Here is a 9396-nt window from a genome sequence, read left to right on the forward strand (position 1 = left end):
GAGAACCAGAAACCAGATTCTTTCGGATATCTGGAGCATGAAGTACATCGTTCAAAGTTACTTCCTTTCCTGAAGTGAACTTCAGAATGATCTTCCCTTTTCCTCTGACCTGGGTGGTTGAGTCGTTTCCCATGAACAGGGTTTCTCCTTCACTTATTTCGTTATAAGAGGAGAAGAGGCCTTTGTCACCACAAATGTGACGAGTAGCTCCGGTGTCGACCCACCACTCTCTCTGGTTGTTAACCAGGTTGACTTCAGATACCACTGCACAGAGGTTCAAGTTCTGAAGTTTCTCAGTCACTTCTTCGGCTTCAGTAACCATAGCACACAGGTTCTGAGTTTCGGTATCTTCTATCAGCGAGGCTTGGTCATTCGGCTTCTTTTGTCTGTTGCCGGTTTTGGAACGACAATCCTTTGCCATATGACCTCGTTTGCCACAGTTGTAGCATAGGCCGAACCTCGTCTTTTTCTTCGGCTTTCCTCCGTCTTTAGACAGATGCTTACGCTTCTTACTCGGACCGGTCTCTACGACGTTCACATTCGAGAGTCTTTCAGAGTTCTTCTCGGCAACGCGACTGTCCTCTTCGATTCGAAGCTTTAGGATGAGTTCTTCAAGGCTCATATCCTTATTCTTGTGACGGAGATAATTTTTGAAGTCTTTCCACCCCGTGGGTAATTTTTCAATTAGGGCTCGGACCTGGAAAGGTTCATTCGTTATCATGTTCTCTGCCTGTAGTTCCTGTAGGAGACTCTGTAGTTCTTGGACCTGGATCATAACTGGTTTTGAATCAGTCATCTTGTAGTCCAAGAATCGTCCTACGATGAACTTCTTGACACCCGCCTTCTCAGTCTTATACTTATTGATAAGGGTGTCCCACAGTTGTTTAGATGTTTCTATAACCGAATATAGATTATAGAGTCCGTCATCTAGACTGTTCAGGATATAATTCTTGCACAAGAAGTCTTCTTGTTTCCACGCCTCTATTTCAGCGGTACGCTGTGCTTCATCCTCTATTTCTGCATAGGTGGGTTTCTCTTCGGTTAAATATTTAACCAGGCCCAATGTTGTGAGGTAGAACATCATCTTCAATTTCCAACGATTGAAGTCAGTTCCCTTGAACTTCTCTGGTTTTTCCCCACTCGTGGTGTTAGGCGGAATAACCCGTAGAGTGGTTCTTGTTCTTGCCATTTCTGAAACACACAGAAATTAAAACAAATCAATTTCTTATAACTAGAGAAATAATATAAAATGTCTTAAGATTGTTGTTTCTCTGGTTATCAAATCGATAAGTTGATTTCTCTCTGTCTTGGCTTGATTTAGACAGAGTTTCCTTTCTCTAACTTATAGAGAGATAAACTAATAAAGAATAATCAATATTCCTTCTTTCGGGCTAACCGTGATAGGTGTTAATGTAGTCGAGGCAAGAATAAATTCTCTTTCCTTAAGACATTTTACACCCCCGTAACAGTACCAAACGTTGGGGTGAATGCCTTCGGGATACAACGACTAACCTTTCAGAATTTTAAGATGGTACTTCTATATTCTGAAAGCGGACGAACCTGTGTCAGTATTATGAGCTCTTGGACTAATGCGGATGATCTTCTAGACGCTTCTGAAATTCAAAGTTCACTCGAGATTTCTTTCTTCCTTTTCTAGATATTCTAGTCTATCCAGAACCTCTAGAAAATACTTCTTTAATTAGATATTCTAGGCCAACCAGAACCTCTAATTGTTAGAAGGGAAGAGAAGAAGAGAATGAATTGAATTGATGAAAAATGAAGTGGGTTTGATGGGTTTATATAGGAATTGAATAGGTGTATAATGTCTTTTGGGTTCAAAAGACATAGCTGTTCGAAACCAGGGGCTATAACTGAATATTATAGTCGGTTTGATCTTGGGCCATTGGATCGCGCTTGAAAACGCGGACGGAACGCTGGCCGTCAGATCCGGTTATGCGTGCCCGCGAGAAGCCCGCAGATGAAGGCAGCTACCGTTAGATGCTAGCCCGGATCTATCCCGAACGCGGAAAGAACGCCATCTGTTGGATCGCGCGTAAACCCGCGCGATGAACGCTGACCGTCCAGATTGACGCGCGTCCTCTTCGCGCAAATGCCCCCTAACATGACTGTTCCTCTTTGACAGTTCAGTACCTATTTCAACCGTTTTTCGTTCAAACTTTAACCTTGAATTTCTCATTCATCCGGAATCGGATTTGAGTGATTCTTGGCTCTAAATTGTAGAGCTCGACGAGACGAACGCAATGGCGCATTCCGTTTCTGAGTTTGACGAGTCGGCTTAAGCCAAAATTGGCTCCGATTCCAACAATTTCCACCGGAGAATTTTAACCTAACTGATGTTCAAGCACTTATGCTCGGATCTGGTGAAGTCAACCTGATGGATCTTCTCTATTTGTTAATGTTTCCATTAATCCGTCGTATTTAAGAACCATTCAATTAGGGTTTAATAAACTCACTGGCCTTGTTTCACTTTTAAAACCCACGTCGCCAGTAATTAAGTTTGGAAGAATTGAAAGTTGCTAATAATTCACGGATTCAGAATGGTGACAAGTGTATTGGAACAAATCTCTGGATAAATCCGGTCGTCCAATCCACATCATCATTGATATAAATCCTTGGATTCTTATTAAGTGGCCACTGGGCACATATTCTGAAGGGACACGTCTTCTCAAGGGACACATCCTCTCAAGGGACACATCGTTAGCATCTGCTGTCTGGTAATCCAGACCCAGTTTCAACCCATTCTTCTAACTGAACATTGAAGAAATGTTGTTGTGGAATACGTTCAGAGGCTCTTTAGAGGTTATCTTGGGAGCTAGGTGAGATTCATTAATCTATTATTTTCTCAGTGTTATCTCAAATATTGTTCTCTTATTTAATTTGATTTGATTGTCAAAATAACCATTTAATCCATATGTTCATTATGTTATTTAGGCAGTTCATATTTTCCTGTATTTTGATTGATGACATAAAAAAACCTTTTTCAGGATATGCTTTACACAAGTATATTTGATAAAAGTAGGGTTTTTTTTTTACTTCTTTATACCTTGGGAATGTTGATTCTTTATCTTTAAGCAAAATATGAAAACAATAATTGAAGAATGATAGTTTTCTTCGATCCTACCTTGAAGAACTCTTTTTTTCTCTCTAAAACATTCCTACCTTGAAGAAAAAGGATAATTCTTGTAAGCAATCGATCTCTGTAAGTCTTTCATGAATTTGTTTTACGCTATTTTTTTCCTACATGTTTTAGTTCCTCTCAATTCTTGATCTTCTTGTATTCTTTTTGTTATCTCCCCATTTCTCACTTGCATTCATGTTAGGAGGTGGTTCCTCACGGAGGTGTCTGTGTCGTCTCGGGTTTACGAGAACCATGACAATTTATATGAGAAACATGATTCAATGAGAATCAGGACCTGTTGTGAAGGTGTTTAATAAAATGCCTCAACTAGAATGTATAAATGAAGAAGATGTTTGAAGGGAATAAAATTAATGGTAATAGTATTAGTCCAAATGTATCATTGGTTTGATACTTTGATTTTTCAGAAATTTGATGTTTATTGATTACTTTAGTCATACTTGAATTCCATTCTATTCACATACTGAAGTTTATTAATAGTTTTATTCATGCTTGATTTCTTCAGAAACATATGAACCAAGCGGGGTAGAGAAGCTAATAATCTTATTTCATCCGTTTGCCGTTTGGTAAGTCTTATTCTCTTCCATTTTATGAGTTCTCTAATGATGATTTGTATGTTTGTTTTTTGTCAAAATGGCTAAAAGAAAATTTTCTTAGTAAGCTGAAGATGTGTAAATCTAGATTAATGGGCAAAATTCTCCAATGTTTATGATCAAACATTGATTCAGATGTGATTGAGTCGGAAGCTTCTCACTAACATTGACTCTTCGATAGATACCAGCATAGTGTTTTAATTAACAGTTTATTGAACAAATTCTTGGGTTCACCTGTAAAACGAGGGTTAGCTTAAGATAGCATCGAGCAATAACTATCATATAGCTGGTATAACTAAGTAAATTCAAGGGTCATGAAAATCATTATGGCGAGAACTAAACAAAGAGAATTTACAAAAGTGATTTCAGGATTTAGCTCATTCTATTCAGTTATATTCACATTATAGACTGATGTTACTTTACAACAGGCTAGAAGATCGGATCGTAGAGTTATTGTGGCTTGTATCCGATACATAGGAGAAACTAAACGTGTAAATGCCTCTCTACTGAGACAACAATAAAATCATTGATGGTAATTGAAATCAGTACTTAGCAGACAATAAAAGCTAATTCACTTATACTAACCACTGAATAATGATACCCATTAGAACGTAACTGTCATGGGAGAATAGTTTTTTTTTTGAATTGTTAAGCGTGCCTCGAACCCTTGACCTCTAAGGTGCAGGATTGTACCTCTTATCACTCCAACCAAGGGTTGTTGGCTAATGGGAGAATAGTTTCAATGTATAATGTTATTGGATGTGGGCCAACACAATTTTATAATTACATTCTTATCTCTCCTCACTCCTCTATCTACGAATTTCAGCTATTCTATTCTTAAGTAAATAACTTTTCAGTGTAAGAGTTGAAAGTCTATTGACCCATGAGTTTGAGATATTTGGGTATCCACTCATCAAACGCGGTTTTCGTTGGTCATCCCTAGATCACCCTCTTATCACTTTAAAAATTCTAGCTAGATAAATCATCATAGTAAGGCCTAAATATGTCAATCCATCATCGCAATAATGTATTATTACCTGTTGTTATGATTTCTTTAGTTTATTTGGATTGAAAAGCCTGAATGTTAGTATTGACAAAACTAAGTTAATATGAGACTCATTAAGCCCAGTTTTGTCACATTTCAGTTCGATTTTGCAAGGCTCAGGAGTTCTAAAGTTTCGTGGTTCAATTTGTTTTGAAGTTTAGAGTAAAAATTTTATTGTTACTCTTCAAGGTTCTTTATTATTATCGTTTTACTTTTCAAGGTTATGTTAATTGGTTGATCGCTTTTGGATCACACAGATTTTTCAAACTAGGTAATGTTATTAAATTTTCATAGTTCGAGCTATTTGAATGAGAAAATACTTAAGTTCTTATCTTGAATATGTATATATGGAAGAGCCACTTTTATCTTTTGTCTATGATATCTTTCTTTGATGAGAAAAAAATGACTTATGCAGTTTTTTTTCTTTGATTTCAGGATTCGTTTCAGTTATGTAGTCATGGAAGGGTGAGTTGATGGACATTAAAGACTTCTCGACCACGAGGTGACCATCATTGAGACGCTTGCCTTTTCTTACATCCTATATTCGTTTTGTGTCTATCTGCCTAAATAATTTCTCTTGGTATTTGCTTGAAGTTTATATACTCGTGTGGAGGCGAGGCGAACAAGTAAGGGTAATGATAAGTAGAAAGAACCATGCAGTTCATATCTTTTGAGTGCAGAAATTGCATATATTGTGCATAGGGGAAAAGTTTAATACGTAAGATGTTTGTTTTTATTGAGTTTTTATGGTATTTCACTATGGAACTTAAATTGTATATAAGCAGGTTATGAAGCGGTGAGAAGCATATCACAAAGTAGGAAAATCCCACTTTCGACGGCAAAATGGGCACATCTTAGCAGCAACACAGACATGTATCTAAAGTCTCTGTGAATCTGGCAAGTACGAAGAGAAAAGATGCAATGGAAAAAAGGTTAGAGAGAGAAAGCGAAAGAACAAACAGATCATAGACAAAGAAATAAAGGTTAGAGAGAGAAAGCGAAAGAAATAAAGGTTAGACAGAGAAAGAAATAAAGGTTAGAGAGAAAGCGAAAGAACAAACAGATCATAGAGAAAGAAAAAAGCTTGATAAATCAACTGTGATTGTGATCACTGATCAAGGAGACGACGATGATCATGATGATAATGAAATTAGGATGGTGGAGAAGAAGAAAAAGAAGATTAATATGATGATAATGAAATTAGGATGGTGGAGAAGAAGAAAAGAAGATTAATATAAGGTTTGATTTTAGAAATCAGAGAGTTCATTTAAGGTTTGATTTTCAAAGATGATGATGATGATGAGTTTGGAGTTTCAGTTTGTGTAATTTAGGTTTAGATTTAGTTTGCAAAATACAAGATTTGTGAATTGTAAAGTGAAATTTTAATTTTGGGGTTTGATTACTTGATATGATTTTGGAACTGTTAGTGGTGGTGGAATTTTTTGGGGCTGTACTTGGATTCATTGTTTCACGACTTCTTGTTTTGGAACGGTTGGTGGTGGTGGGATTTTCTTCCCGTATTGAATTCGATACCAAGTGTGTTTTTTTTTGTTGAAATGATACCAAGTGTGTTACTGCTATTTCTAAATGTTGGGAAGTACCCATCTCTCTCTCTCTCTAAATTGGGTGATTGATCATGGGTGCATTAGCAAAATTATTTGCTATATTTTAAGAGTTTCCCACCCAACAAAAGAAATTCCAACTACAGATGCCTAGATTACTCTACAGATGATAGTTCCGTGAGAATTAAAAAAAAAAGCAACAATATACAAAGGAGAGAGAAACTTTAAAGCTATTACAAAATAAGAGAAAAGAAAAATTGTATTGATTGTATTGATCCTCATAGCTATTACATAAGATCTTTATAAGGAGTAGTACAAGAGAAAAGTTTAAGCAATTGAGCAATGTGGGACTCTTCAAGAGTCTCCTCATAATAAGGCTCACTAGTGCAATTCAATGACGACTCTTGATCATAACTCTCATCGTACATATTAGGATCATACCTGTCTCTAAAATCATTGGTCTCAAAATAATGTGGACTATAAGGTCTCTCATACATATTTGGTGTCAGACCATATCCATCACTAATTTGACCATCTCTGTACATTTGTCGGTATTCTCCTAATGTCATACGAGATCGATCAGGTTCTGGTCTACTCCACTCAATAATCGGACCGTTTCTAAACATTCGTTGATAATCCCCAAATGTCATACCAGGTCGGTCAGGCTCGTTTCTACTCATCTGTTGGTATTCCCCGAAGGTCATACCAGGTCGGTCAGACTCGTTTCTACTCATCTGTTGGTATTCCCCAAAGGTCATACCAGGTCGGGTAGTGATGGAACTCCTCAGATCAAGGTCATCATCAACATGGAATGGCCAACCGTTAGAATAACGTGCCATGATCTCACAATGCTCAAGGAACTAACAAACAAGCTATCAATGCAAATCAAAACTTATCCAACCAATCACACACAAGTAAGAAAGAAAGAGATAGAATACGATACTAGCGGATGCTCATCTCGTTTCGTTTTTCCTTCGATTTCTTTCTTTTCCTTCGCTCCTATTTCTCCTTTTTGGCTTTTTTTTTTCTTAGAGTAGTTCCTGAAAACAAGAAAGAGTCAGAAACTACGAAAATAAACAAAAACGTCTAAGTTAACAAATAACACTAAACTAATGAACAAAACAAACAATATCCAAACTACTAAACCTATCCCCGGCAGCGGCGCCAAAAACATGATGGGCCTAAAAGGTTACCCTAAAAGGTCTCCACCCGCAAGCAAGTATACGGGCGTCAAGTAATAACCCGGTAAGACCGGGATCGATCCACGAAGATAGGAAGGTAATACGAATACCGAAAGAGTCTAACCCACCGGTTTAAGTGTCAGTCACTAACTCAGACTAAAAACGAAAAGATAATAAGTAGGATTTCTGGATTGATTTCAAATAAATAAACAAATAAGGCTAACTAAACTAAAGGTGACAAATTCGGGAAGAGTCGAGTAAGAATGGAATGAGAGGGATACTTCGATCCACAGAATTGATAGTGACTAGTACTAATAATCTATAAGCATGAAAAGTTAATTAACTTCACCCATTTATATGGATTGGTCAACGAACTCTTTATATTACTCGGATTCTATAACATGAACGCTCTAGAATCCGGAAAGTGTCATCATCAAAAGCAATAAAGACTCATTTATCACATCAAAACATGTTTCACGAGTATCCGAATACAAAAGTTAGCTAGACATGGCAATACAAATAATAAACGGGAAGAAAACAAAGAAAGACACGAGTTAAGGTGAGAATCTCCCTATTCCAATGAGGCGCGAGACTAAGATCGACGGGAAATATAAGTGTTCAAGTGCTGTCAATCTCCCTGTAACAGAATGCAGGGGTCCCCTTAACAATGTATAATAGGTGTCCTGTCAGCAGAACTGACCTCCCCTTATCAGTCAGTATCATCTTCTTCCTCATACACAAATCCACCATGAAAGCTGAAACTAAGCTCTCTCTCTCTAAGAGTTTCACACCAAATCACAAGCAAAAAAAAAACAAGAGCATCAAGAGAAAATGATATCTAATAAAACCATTAAGAATTCCGGCACAAATGATGGCCGGAATCACCTAGAGAATCCGGATAAAACTCTAATGTAGAAGATGAAGTCTGGCCCTCTTTTCTTTTATCTCAAAAACCCCCAAAAAGACCAGCCCTTGACTTGCTTAGCCTAACTTTGACTTGGGCTTGTAAAGATGAGTGCCCTTAAATTTTCTCCTTTGGTCTTCTTCCTTGGGCTTTTGGGCCTGACTTTGAGTCTTATTACAAACCAAGGGGTGCCTTCAAATGTGTCTCTACTTCCTCTAATTTTCAGAAAGACAAAAATGACCCTCGACTTCTTTCTTACATAACTTTCCCATCCGAACTCCGGTTCGACTTCCGTCTTCGCCGTCGGACTCACCATTGGCTCCACTTTCCATTTAACCTCTAAATTTCACAAAATGACCAAAATACCCCTGGTTCCCTCTCCTTCCGATCTCTTCCACATGAGACGAAAATGTGACGAATTGCTTCATTTTATTCCGAATGTAATGCCAAACTCCAAATAAGCTTCCTAACAGGAAAAATACATAAATTATTAGAAATAAAACCCGAAACGAACTAACTCATCCAAGTTAAGTGATCTCAATGTGGTATTTTAACGCCACATCATTGGCTCCATTGCCCGGTTGGCTCCATTGTCAGGTTGGCTCCATTGCCAGGTATTTTCTCTATTTAAAGAGAATTGTGTTCTCTATTTAAAGAGAAAGCGGATAATTATAACCCATTGTCCGGTTGTGGGCGGAGATATACTCTTTGCTTCCAATAGCTCTCACACTTATTACGCCATATAAAATGCAAACCCTTGATCTTATTTATCCTTTTTCAACCACTAGCAATCACCATTCTTAATCTTTCCCACTTCAATTCCTCATTTATACTCTTTCTCTTATCTCATCTTCATTTGATCTTATAGAAAAAAAAAACTAATGGAACCAAGTGGATTACTAAAGGAACAAACATTTGAGAGTTCTCATCTTGGATATAAGAAGTATGAGCAAA

General features: G+C 37.4%; 1 long non-coding RNA gene across 5 annotated transcripts; it reads left to right on the forward strand.

The window, feature by feature from the left end:
* Positions 1-2657: 2657 nt before the first annotated feature.
* LOC147566305 (uncharacterized) lies at positions 2658-6375 on the forward strand. Of its 5 annotated transcripts, XR_015230416.1 has the most exons (5): positions 3078-3203; positions 3342-3513; positions 3663-3723; positions 5231-5297; positions 5581-6375. It is a non-coding gene; the product is annotated as an uncharacterized LOC147566305 (long non-coding RNA). The 5 variants fall into 5 exon arrangements; XR_015230415.1 differs by having other exon boundaries at positions 2981-3220; positions 5231-6375; XR_015230414.1 differs by having other exon boundaries at positions 5231-6375.
* The last annotated feature ends 3021 nt before the right edge of the window (positions 6376-9396 follow it).

Source organism: Eschscholzia californica, unplaced genomic scaffold (genome assembly GCF_041429995.1).
Source record: "Eschscholzia californica isolate CP2 unplaced genomic scaffold, dmEscCali1.0.p SCAF_1, whole genome shotgun sequence".
NCBI classification, from domain to species: Eukaryota; Viridiplantae; Streptophyta; class Magnoliopsida; order Ranunculales; family Papaveraceae; genus Eschscholzia; species Eschscholzia californica.